This window comes from Pteropus medius, unplaced genomic scaffold (assembly GCF_902729225.1).
Source record: "Pteropus medius unplaced genomic scaffold, Ma_sr-lr_union100, whole genome shotgun sequence".
Taxonomy (NCBI): domain Eukaryota; kingdom Metazoa; phylum Chordata; class Mammalia; order Chiroptera; family Pteropodidae; genus Pteropus; species Pteropus medius.
Window position 1 is genome coordinate 22,814,273 of NW_024349801.1, and position 12,857 is coordinate 22,827,129.

Consider the following 12,857-nt stretch of genomic DNA (forward strand, 5'->3'; position numbering starts at 1 on the left):
TTTAGCAGGAATAAAACTTTGCTGATGGATTAAGATGGTCCTGACAGAGGTTCGCTGGGACATAAGAGACTCACAGAGGAACCCCCATGCAGGAAGGAGGAGTCTGGATGGGTGAGCAGGGCAACTGTATTATGGAAGGAGCTTATTCCTAAAGTGTAGCTGGAGTTACAATCATACTTGCTCATCTAAGACCAGCCACCCTGGTATGGTTTCTTTGTCTGGGAAGCAATAGCTGATCCTCTACATCCTCTGCATATAACCAAGGAGAGCCTAATCTTGAAACCCAAGGGTGAGGGGTATCCATAACCAGCTCAGGGTTAACGAGGATGTGGTCACTGCAGTGGACAAGAACGCTATGGACTCTGCAAACAACATCAGGGCATTAGCAGCACAAACAATGTGGAACTTGAAAGCCAAATTAGTCAATTTAGACTGAACAAGTCTCTCAAGTTTCCATATAATTCAAGTGTGGGCAAAGGCTTCAGAAGGAAACGCCAAATTTTCTGCTAATATGGGCAGGTGGAGAAAGTTGTAGCACAATTAATTGGAACAAATAAAAACGTAGGGGCCAGATATGCACCTAAATCAGTTAAATGGGTGATCCTAGTGGCATTTTCAACACTCACCTCTATACTTAAATATTCACTCAAAACATTCTTTTTTTTTTTTTTAATATCTGCTTTTCTGTCAATGGTATAGGACTAGGAAAAGAGAGCATACTTTTGTATGAATGGTTTATCAGTCTTGAGGATTCGTATAGCAGGACACTAAATGCACATCTCTAGAAAGTGTTTATACATTCTCTGCCCACACATGATTAGGTATTTAACTTTGTCTGTCTATTACTTCAGGGTTAAGGCCATGCCATCTCCATTTCTACTTCAGTAGAGACATATTTTATAAATGAAAAATCGAGACCTAAGAGGACAAAAATACCTGAAATCAAAATTTAACAAGGTCATGATACTTCATGGTATTGGCATTTTAGCAGAACGGCTTATGAGCATGAATCCTAAAACCAAACTATCTTGGTTCAAGTAGCTTGACTACTTACTAGCTGTGTGACTTTGGGAAAGTTACTTCGAATTTCCATGCCTCTTTTCCTTATAAAATAGAATAATAGTACACTTCTCATAGGCTTATAGCAAGGGTTAAGTGGGTGAAACATAAAATTCTTATAACAGTGCCTGACACACAGCCAGCACTCAGTAAGAGTTAGCCAATATTATTACTACCAAACGTATTCACTTACACAAGATAAATAATTACATGATGATTGGTGATAATAACAACAGCAGACATCTATTGTTTTTGCTGCCCAAGAAAATTCCTCATTCTTCTGGTAATAGTACTTTTTTTTTTTTTACTTTGTGGAAAATATTAATTAAGGGAAGGAAACTAACGCAAGTCTATCCAACGAGACAGTCTAGCAAATTTGCTGTTATTTTGGGAAAAGGGAAGATCTCTACTAGAATTTCTAGCTGGGAGAATGGTGTAAGCCCAAGACTGCTAAGAGCTGCATCAGAGTGACCTACCTACAAGTGAGACCATCAAAGTAGACAGTTGCATTAGGTATTTTTTGCTGAATAAAAAATTATCCCAAAACTTAATAGCTTAACACACACACACAAATATTATCTCACCCAGTTCCTGAGGGTAAGGCATCCAGGAGTGGCTTAGATGGGTAGCTCTGACTGGGGATGTCTCATGGGGTTGCAGTCAAGTTGTCATCAGGGGCTTCAGACATCTGAAGGCTGAACTGGGCCTGGAAGCTTCACTTCCAAAATGGTACGCTCATGTGGCTATGTGGCTATTATCAAGAGACATTAATTCATTCCTATGTGGGCATATTACTAGTGCTGTCCACAACGTAGCAGTTAGATTCCCCCAGAGTGAGTGAAGGGAGGAAGAAAACATTTGAGAGAGAGGAATGAGAAAGAGAGAGAGAGAGAGAGAGAGATCACACAACAGGAAAGCCACAGTGTCTTTTATAACCTAAGCTTAGAAGCAACTTACTATCTCTTCTGCCATATTCTACTGGCCACACAGACCAACTCTGGTACATTGTGGGAGGGAGCCACACAAGAGTATTACCAGAAGGCAGAGATCACTGGAGTCATCTGAGATACCAGCTACCACAATAGCAGAATCAAAAGAAGGGGAAGACTGAGTCTCATTGGCACTGCTTGAGCCCCTAATCCATCCATGTCTTATGAATCAATAAATATCTTTCTGTACTTTAGTGATTTTCAGCTGATTTTTAGTCCATTGTTACCAAAAGGTTCTGGACTAGTACAATTGCTAACTCTTACTGAGTACTTACCCAGTGCCGTACAGTGTGCTAAATCCTTTTCATGGATTATCCCATTTAACCCTCATGACAACTTCATGAGACAGGGGCTATTATTTTTAATCTCCTTTTCCCAGTTGAAAAAATGAAGGCTGAGAGAAGTTACATGGCTTGGCAAAACGTCATGCAACTGATAAGTAATAAATGCAAGTTTCGAACTTAGGCAGTCTTACTCTAGAACATATCCTCTTGCCAGATAAAGGCTTATGCTTTATGTATTTCTCCTTTTAATTCAGTTTGAGATCTTTTCCCATGAGATGAGCTTGGATTCTCCTCTGGAGTGGCTCACGTACAAACTGAGACTGGGCTCACACTCACTAAGAACTGGGTCCATGGCCCAGAACAAAAGCTGCCTGAATCACAGGAGAGAAAAATGTTACTCTGCTAAGCCATTCCCACTGTGGCATCCATGGTGCATATCCAACAGAGAGCAGGGGCCAACCAGTCATCCATCACCAACCCAAAGGTGTCTTCAGTTTCTGATCCCAGTAATTGAGGACATGTGTTACTCTGCAAACAGTCCTGATGGGAAATGGTTGATGGTTCCTCCCCTCTGAAGCTTGGGAAATGAGAGGGAAGAGGGAGGGAGGAAGGAGGCGACTGAACATTTTTATTTTCTTATGTTAGCAACTCTAAATGATTAAGGGTAAGAAGGGAATGGCAACAGAATATAAAAATGCTTTGTGTAAGGTTCGCATTTACTCACACTTTTAACTCCACTGTGGCTTATTAGTTCATGGGAAAAAATGACAAAAAGGAATAAAAACCTGACTATGAATCCAGTATCAACAATTTGCAGCCATAGTAACCAAGAAAATGCAACTCGTGAATTAAAAAAAGAGAGAGAAAAGTGTGCGCGTGTGTGCAGAGAGAGAGAGAGAGAGAGAGAGAGAGAGAGGAGAGAGAGAGAGAGAGATCAGGAAGATGTCAGGAAATGGTTATGGAGAGAAGAATGCAGTTAACCTTGGTGGCTAAGCAAGGCAGCTCTGGATAGGCTGTGTATATACCCTGGCTGAGATGCACATCAGGAGTTGGCAAAGAAGTTCTAATCTCTACTTGATATAGTTTCCAACTCAGCTGTAAAGAAATTCACTCAAGGATAAAACGACATAAAAAGGCTCTGCCTAACAAGAATTTCTTGATTTTTTTTTTTTTTTTTTTTTTTTGGTTTAAATCAAATTTGGTTTGCATTAGTTCAGCCCAGATTCATTACAGGAAGACAATAGGGTGTGTGGCTTCTCGTGTGTTTCCATAGCTAGCTCTGGAATGACTTGGAGCCGCCTTATGAACACAATTCTGGATAAAGCACAGCAACCCAGGGCTCAGAACCACACCCCATCCTCTTCACCTTTGGGATGTAAGTCATTGGTTGCTTATTTATGTAGCCAGATCCCAGCAATATATGACTCCAGGGACCTGAAAGGAAGTGCAAGCAAGTGCTGGTGGTTTTGGAGGTCCTGGAACAATCAACCAGGTGGGAGCTGTGGGCAACTTAGGAACCATCCAATTATCAAATGTGGGCTGAAAGCATCATTAAGGGTCATCTAGTCAAATGAGTCATCTGACACTTAAATTCTCCTTTTTCCCCAATCTTTGTGCCAAAGAGAATATTCAGTCCACGCTCAGACCCCACCCTTGAGAAGGAACTTCCCTCAGTTTAGGACAATTCATATAGTATTAACTGCAAAAGACTCATAATTGAACAGAAATTTTTTCTCCCTGTAAATTACTACCCAGAGCTCCTTAAAGCAAGTCAGACATGCTTAGATTTAAGAATAAATGGTTATTTTGTCTTCATCATTTGCATTGAGCACTTCTCCTCTGAACACCTCTAGAAGACCTCTTAAAGTATGGTCCCTCAAGTGACTACAATACTCAATGAATATTCTATCTAGGTAAGAGAGGTAGCATCACTATTAGCTCCATTATTCTGAGATTTTATATTCTGTTAATGTAGCTTCATATTTACATGTTTCTAATAGCCTTATGGTATTTCGGATTCATAATGAATTTATTTCCCACTAAAATTTGTGCGAAAGATAAATTAATGACACTTCTGGTAATTAATCAACAATTATTCTCTCTACTCTCCAGGCACATGGGAGGAATACATGTTCCCACCCTTTCAACTTAGTTATGGTCATGTGACCAGCTGTGACCAACAAAATGAGCAGAGGTCTCATATGTCAATTGAGGATTGAGACATTTAAGCACTCATTCTCAACTTTCCAGTCCACTTTTTCCCATTACAGCGATTGTCAACGCATGTGTCAATTAGAAAGTGTCATGGATTGAATCAAGCTGGAATGCTGAGGCAACACACAGGACAGATGCCCTGGCACATTGCCTGGACATATAACACACTTTGCTTGAGTAAGAAATAAACTTTTGTTGCTTTATACACAGATTTTGGGGTGGTTTGTTATTGCAATATAAACTAAACTTTCCTGACTCAATTTATAAATTTAAATAGAATCAGATTCCCCACCCTACACATCCCCTTACATCACATTTTATATTTTAATAATTGGTTTGGGGGTCTGATTCAGGGACTCATATTTGTTTTTCTCATGAAAATTAGTTTTAATCATTTTAGTTCAATGGTCAGTTAAGTTAAAAAACTTTTTTTGGTATTTTGATTCTATCAAAGGTACATAGTCACTCTTACCATCTCCCTTATACTCTGACAAGAATACATTTAAAGACTAGAAAGAAAAAATTACTAATGACATGCTTTTCTGAGCTCCCCATCCTTTTTTCTGCCAGTAATGTCCAACCTTATTGAAGAAAGTCTCAGGCTTTCTTAACACCATGTAGAGGTTAAAAAAAAAAAGTCACTGGGGTACCAGTAGCCACTGGAGATCTTGTTTTTATTAGTTCAATGAGATTTTCATTTCCATAATGAAAATAAGACATAACTATTGGGAAAATATACAATGGCTTCACTTTAGTCAACTACAAAATCATTCCATTTTGAGCATTTTTGAGGGAATCTGATAATACATAAGACTCTGTCACTATCCTCAAGGAGTCTAAAGCATAGACTTAAAAAAAAAATTATGCCGAAATCAGGTTGCTTACATTAAGAAACTGTTCCAACAATATCATTATGACTGACACCTCTGGCTGTACACCCAATGGTCATCCCCCAATGTCTTCCATGTTAACCAAACCTTGACGTTGTTCGAGTATCAGGAGTACAAGATCCTTAGGAAGTACAGGCCCCTCCCCCCAGATCAGTTATGGGAATTACATTTTCCTTTGCCAGTCCTTGGTTTGGGAAGGGTCATGTAATACAATTCTGGCCAGTGAGATGAAGGTGAACTCTGTAGAATAGTTTCTGTGAAATTTTGTCTCACTCTTAAAAAAGGACACAGGGAAAGAGTTCTCTCTTCCAGTCTTGCATATGGATGTGTGAGAATATGACGCTAAGAGCTGCTTCAGCCATCTCTCATCACTAGGGGATAAGCATAAAGATAAAAACCAACATAGTTAGCCTGGATGGAAAGAATTAAGTTATGTTATGTTATGTTATGTTATGTTATGTTATGTTATGTTATGTTATGTTATGTTATGTTATATGTTACGTTACGTTACGTTATGTATATGTATTATAGTATTGTAGAGTAGTAGTAGCAGCAGCAGTAATAGTAATATAACAGCAGTAGTAGAGTACTACTACTAGTAGAAGCAACAGCAGTAGTAGTAGGGTAGTAGTGCTAGTGGTAGTAATACTAATACTAATAGTAAAGTAGTAGTAGCATAGTAGTAAAGGAGGAGGAATAATGATAAATACCGTAAATTATCACCCAGAGCTCCTTAAAGCAAGTCGAATATGCATAGATTTGGGAATAAATGGCTATTTTGTCCTCAGAAGACTGAGAAACTACTTTGTATAAGGCACTGTGAGAACCATTTTAGATGGTTTAGATCCTTTGCACCTTCAGTTCAAGGCCATACCTCACCCATTCTGGGCTCACCATATCTCATGTGGCCTTTTATACCTGGATCCTGATATTCAGGGAAACTGAGAAATTGAGTCATAGGTAGTTACATAGTACAACTTGCCACTGGCTTCATTCCTTTCACAGAGAAGGTACAATGCTGCCCTTTCTGCATTCCACTGGTGCTGTCACTGAGTTGTTGCCACACTGGAATCTGCTACTTCTGGTGCCTGATGGAGGAAGATGGGGTACAACAAAAATACAGGTTCTTATTGGTCACTTCATATGCCTCAGATGCTCTTTAGGCTATTACTTGGAGAATTTCAGAGTAGTGTGGGGCACAGTCAGTGGATATCTAGCTCTCAGATGGCCATTCTTGGTATTGACAGACATTAGGCCATGGAGATGGACAAGACACAGGAGTAAAAAGAGGCATAGACTCAGGAGCTGGACAACTACAGTATCAGGTTTTGCTATCAGTCCTGCCACGTGCTAGTTCTGTGTTCTCATCTATAAAATGAATGTGCCTGACACCTATTAAAGAATCAGTAAATAATAATCATTGTTTCAATGTCCTGTCCACAAAGAAAAGTACTAACAAGCTACCTTGGTCATGTCATGAAAACCTTCATTATGCTGCCTTTGTCCAAACATAAAACAAAGGTAAAGGTGAAATTCTGATGACTGCATCTATGCCTAAAGATAGGTGATCTCTGGATGTATAGTTCCTTCTTTAAGGGAATTGAAATTGGCTTTTCTCACTTAACAACCAAGAAAGCTGATTAATGCAGCACTCATCAGGATCAAGCTCAATCATTTCCCCTATAAGTTTTCTCAACACTTCAACACATTATACAAAACAACTTACAATCTTTTACTCCTGTTTGAGCACTTACCCCTATCTCACTTGGCTTTGTTACTTAACCATTTTATGTATGTATCTTATTTTCTCAATATGTTTTTAAGCTTCCCCAGGGCAAGAGCAAGGTACCCTCATTTATTTTCTGCCACAGAACCAGGTACAGTTCTGGACACATCCCAAGACTATAATGAACACAATCAGCAGTGTGGTTTTTATTGGAACCTAAATCAGGTTCATTGCTGGATTTATGTATTTATGAGCATGTTTGTGGCCTGGCAGGATGAGTCTTCCAGGAAAGAACCATCCTAAAAGAGGACAGAGTCAGGCACACAAGCTCTGTCCAGCAAAAATGCCTCAATCAGTATAGAGACAAGGGGAATCCAAGCATAAAGTACTTGTAAGATGCTGAGAACATCAAGCAGCACTGTAAGGGGTCCACTTTAGGACAGTGGGCCTTGTCACAGTGCAGCCTTGGAATGACAAGGGGTAGTAGCCACATTCAAGGTACCGTAGACTAAATACCAGTTTATGGTATTCTGTTCTAGCAGTTGAATGGATTAAGACACAAGGCCAGCTCCAACACCGATGGTAGCAGAGAAGCCAGTTTCAGTGGGCATTAACAGCAACGCTCATAATATGAGACATAGAGACCCTGGTGGTGTAGTGGGCACTTACAGGTCTTGTGGTGATGGGACACAGCTAGAAAATAGGCCCTGGCATCTCGTTAGTGACAAGGAGCAGAATCCTGTCACTCGGTGGCAGCTGTTCAAGACATTCTTTGAGGTTTCCCAGAAAAGTTAAGTGAGGCACTTTTTTGGAGTCTGAATACTGTACATTGTGCAGCATCCTATGGTGCCCTAGAGGGACATTCTCTAGGGAAACATGAATTACATTTGTAAATTAAGTTATAGTAGGGAAAGACTCCAGTGCCCCAGCCAGACCGCCATGTGGCTGTGGAAGAGCAGCTGAAGCAGAGCCGCCCTCTCTTTCTACTCAGGCATGTCCTGCTCTCTGGCAGAGTCTCCTCCTGGCTGCGTTTCCTCTGAGTGGCCCTTGGATTGGCAGAAGTTCTGTCATGCTGTGATTCAACTGGCTATCCAGTTTCCCCTGCCCCTAGGAGCCCCATCGTCAGATACTACTTTTTGGCTCTAATTCTATTTAATTTTTAGAAACTGGATTCCTCTTTGAGTCTGTGGATCTGTAGTTCTTTTTCTCAGCTTCTCTTTTTTTTTTTTTTTTTTTTACCAGACTCTTAAGTATCTTCTCATTTCTCCTCTCCTCTAAAAATGCGTTTAAATATCTAGATCTAAAATCATTTGATATAAAATGCATTGTTCTAAGTTACATTCGGTGTTCTAAGTTCTTTGGCCAACAGATATATGTAAACATGAGGTGACCCAGAAGTTTGTGATGGTTTCAAAGGATGTAAGATCAATTTACTTAATCCTACATTTCTCATTCTGTGGTTTGTGAAATATTAAACAAAGTGTAGAAATGATTCCTTAGTGGAAGTTAAAAATTTGTGGAAGCAACGTTAACACTTTAGAAGTACTAAGATACTAATGACTAAATCTTTGTTTCAGAGTTTTGAAAAGTGCCTGTTTACCCTCTTCCTGTCCTCGGGCTTCCTGAGGCTGTGTCTATGGCCATAGTTCACCTTCCTATTTTGACCGAATGGGCTAGATGGCTAACAGTACTTAGGTTGAAGACAAACCCAGTAAGGGTATGTTACACAATTTGGTCACATATGAACTTCACTAGCCTAGGAGTATTGTCAGGCTCTCCGATGCTCCTTAATGGTTTCTGGGCACCTGGATTGAGGCCAGCACTCACTGGCCAGTGTGAGAGTCTCAATTCGTGCCCTTCCAACTTGGTCCCTGGGGATGAGAACAGGGAAACCATCACCGCTGATTCCTGTATTCCCCTTCAGGTGGACAGAGCTGCAAGGTACTGTGGCATTGAAAAACACAGGTTTCCAATTGCTATTTAGAGTTTTCCATCCACATTTCAGCAAGGAGGCCATCTGTGAAAACAACTTTCTCAGTGTCATCGCCCAAGAAAAGAAAACAAAGGCATGTGGGCATTTGGGACAGTACTTCCTGGCCCTGATGGCCAATTCCGGCCACACTGGACCTGGTGAATAAATTGCTCTTCTAGTTGATCATAAAATTCCAGCTTGGAAACAGTCATGTTTGTCTTCTAAGAAATGACATTCTAGTGCCAAAAGTCACCACCTCAACCATTTTATTCCAAGGGAAATGGGAATAAGAAAGAGGAAAATGAATATGTCATTATGTGGTAAATGTAAACAAAAAAATTAATCCCTGGTGGCTGCTGAGTACTCTGTCCTGAATAGGCACAAATGCATAAAGTGAGGCATGATTAAATTTTAATTTGATGTTGCATTAAATAAGAATAAGCATGGTTTAAAACAATCAGAGAAGAGTTTTAAAGCAATAGCTTTTCTCTAAACCTTTTCCAACCTACCCTCCATGCCATGCTTCATAGGCAACCACTCCAACATCCGTCATTTGAGTAATAAGCATAAATTTCTATTTCTTGATCTATCATCTCTAAATGAAACCAATTTACTCTTAAAATGATGATTTAGCTCTTGTATATTATCCTTCACCTTTCCTCCCCTTTATCCTCCTGATCTTTAACAAGTATATTACTACTTTCAGTTCTTCCATTGGCTACCTTAGTTACTTTAAATAACACTATCATATCACTATTTCATCTTTCATCAACCTTAGTGAACATTTCAATCCTTTTTTCATGGAATAAGCTACATAATCTTTGCATTACCAAAGTTGTTAACACTTATTTATGCTTCCGGTGCCAAGCACGTGTAACGTGTCAATTAATTTCAAAAGATAAAAGCTAATACACAGCATTTATATTGTGAGTGAGTAAATATTGGTCACTGCTAAACCAACTAGCATACTGGGATTGTATTTTCTTCTCAGCAGACTGCCTGGGTTGTGTAGGGAGAAATACTTTTAGCATCAAGGCCAAAAGGATTCTCTTTTCGTATGCATTATCGATTGCTTAAAATCATACCTCTTTATTATTTTTGTCATGTTTAGGCAAGTCTTTCTTGTCTAGTTTTTGTTCCCTGGGATTTCTAATGGCCTTTGCCTTTGCCTTTTTTTTACTGACAGAAGAATAATATGTCTTTACCATTTCCTTAAGTGTTTTTTTTAATCCCTGAGTCATGCTGTGGATTGCAAGTCTGCCTCTCCAAGCAGTGCATCCCCTGGTTTCACGACTGATATCTGAGACTTCTCTTTCACTGCACTCTTGGGTTGAAGCTTCTGTTTCCTGAATCCCATCTTTCCCCTTCCTTGGTTTTCTTTTTCGTTTTTTTTTTTTTTTTTTTTGCTAACATGCATCTTTGAATAACTTCAAGCTAGGATGCCCTTGCTTGTCTGGAAAGATCTTTCTTTTGACCTCAAACTTATTGGATTGTTTGTTTGAATTGAAGATTCAAAATCCTCGACCTCGCACTCAGCCGCAAAACAATTTTTATCGGCAGAGTTATGAGTACACTTTCATAAACGTATTTCCCCAAAATTTCATCAAAAAGGAAAAGGTTCAATTTCAAAAAAAGGTCTTTGTGATTCTGATCTCTGACCTGACCATTCATGGAAACTGATCGCTGAAAGATCACAGGCAACCGCGTCATCTAACAAGCTCTTTTCTGTCTGTGGGCCTAATGGTGGTGATCGTCTTTGAAATTGTTCCATTGACCTTCAATGCACAGGCACTTTGCAACAAGTAGAAATTGAGTGTTTTGACTGGGACGAAAGACAAAAGGAAGAGCAAGAGAACAGAAGCCAAGTAAGGGCCAGAAGAGGAGAGGTAGCTCTGGGATTGTGAGAGGAGACCAGGAAGAAATGAGAGGAAGATGAAGGGAAGTATTCAGGAAAAATACTTTCTGTTCCTCTCCCTTATCATCCTGATCTTACAGGATTATAATAATAGGATTATCCTCCTATTATTATAACTTTTAATAGTTACATTAATTCTTTTAGTTCTATCGTCTGCCTTTATGACTTTAAATAACACATTTATGTCACTATTCAGGGAGAATTATAACAATATTCAGAAACAAAAAGAGAATAATAACAATATTAAGAAATAAAAAGGCCTGTCTATGAGTTGATTGTGTTAATATTTTTAAATCACTTTATTGAAGTATGACTGACATATAAAAAGCTATACACATTTAATGTTTACAACTCGATATGTTTGTTGATAAATATACAACCATGAAACCATGACCACAGTCAAGGCCATATATGTGCCCATTTTCAGAAGAAGGGTATCGGTGAGAGAGAAGGGAGGGCTCAACAGAGCACCATGTGTGAAACGGTGCCTGGGGGCAGGCAAGGGGAATTGGGATCTCGAGGTGCTTCTGTTCCTTCTCATAGAGGGGTCTTGAATAGAGGCTCTGGAGCCTGGATGACAGACATGATAGATACCAGAACCTTCTACCTTACCATCAGGGAACACAAAATGCCCCAGTGCAGCCAGTATCCAGAGGAATCTGCCGTCACATTAGCGCCTTCAGAGTTTTAGCTTCGAGAGCACTGGGAAATAGCACCGTGGGGAGAGAACTGGCATTCTACGAAAGGATCCTCACAAGGAACAAGGATGTGGCAAGGTACCCCATTCCAGGGCAAATATCCCTGAGGGTGCTGGGATGGACGACAGTCAGAACTAGGTGTGAGCACATGTGATCTACTCCTGGTGATGTCCAGAAATACCTGGGGATGGCTGAGGTCCTGCTTCATGCACTTGGGGCACAGACCCTTGAAATACGTTTGAATCATGACAGTTAGCTTGGCTCTGTACCTGCAGCTTGGGGAGACCCATGGATCTGTGAGGACGAGTTGATAAGGCAGAGAAAACAAACTGCCACTTCACAATTTTTAAAGGGCTCTTCCCAGTAACAGTCATATGCCACCAAGAAACCCAATTCGACTCAATTTTTGGAAAACAGATTAAGCTGATCCAACTTCCACAGTTCGGCTTTTATCTCCTCCTTTTGCAAACTGATAGAAGAGGGAAGTGGGGAGAGAGACGGAGAGACAGAGAGACATTATACTATATCCCCTCCTTTTTCTTCTCATCCTTTTACTTCCCCTCATTTAATAAACAAGTAGTAATTTGCCCAACATCTTCACTAGGGAAAACATACTCTTCTGACTCCAAACCCGATTTTTTTATGAATAAAGTAATGTGTATATTCTTAGAAATAATGTGGAGAGATATGAATTCAAATGGTGAAATGCAGCTTCCAGAACTGCAAAGCTCGCGGGGATGATAGAGTACATCAGGTAAAACACTTTCTAGATTCATGTGCTCTGTGTTCTTTCAACCCCCTGTCCCCTTCCAGTAAATCAAAAGAAAAAAAATAGATTGGACTTTATAGCTACATGATATTGAACAAGCAGACAAGAATGAGTAGTTCGAACACAGAGCATGTTGAGAAATGCCAACCCCTTGAGAAGATTTGCTCAATAGAGCAAAAGACACTTCACTTTGAATTTAAATCTCAGCACTCTGATATTTAAAAAGAGAAAAGTGGCTGGAGAAACAAATAAAAGATGAGAACTGGGATGAATAGGAAGGGTGGAACTCAGGAAATGAACAAGTAAAGAGAATGGAAAGAAATGGATTGGGAAAGGGAAGT

The 12,857-nt window shown here is 39.8% G+C and overlaps 1 protein-coding gene across 2 annotated transcripts in view; it reads right to left on the minus strand.

Moving 5' to 3' along the window:
- The window catches only part of DUT (deoxyuridine triphosphatase), a 78,740-nt gene that overhangs the window by 24,168 nt on the left and 41,715 nt on the right, over positions 1 to 12,857 (minus strand). Inside the window, exon 8 of one of the 2 annotated variants that reach the window (XM_039888201.1) lies at positions 5,204 to 5,807. The exons of the other annotated variant lie outside the window; for it this stretch is intronic. The gene's annotated coding sequence lies outside the window, so the exon portion shown is untranslated. Of the gene's footprint in view, positions 1 to 5,203; positions 5,808 to 12,857 lie in introns of those variants that run through there. 2 annotated transcript variants of the gene reach the window in all.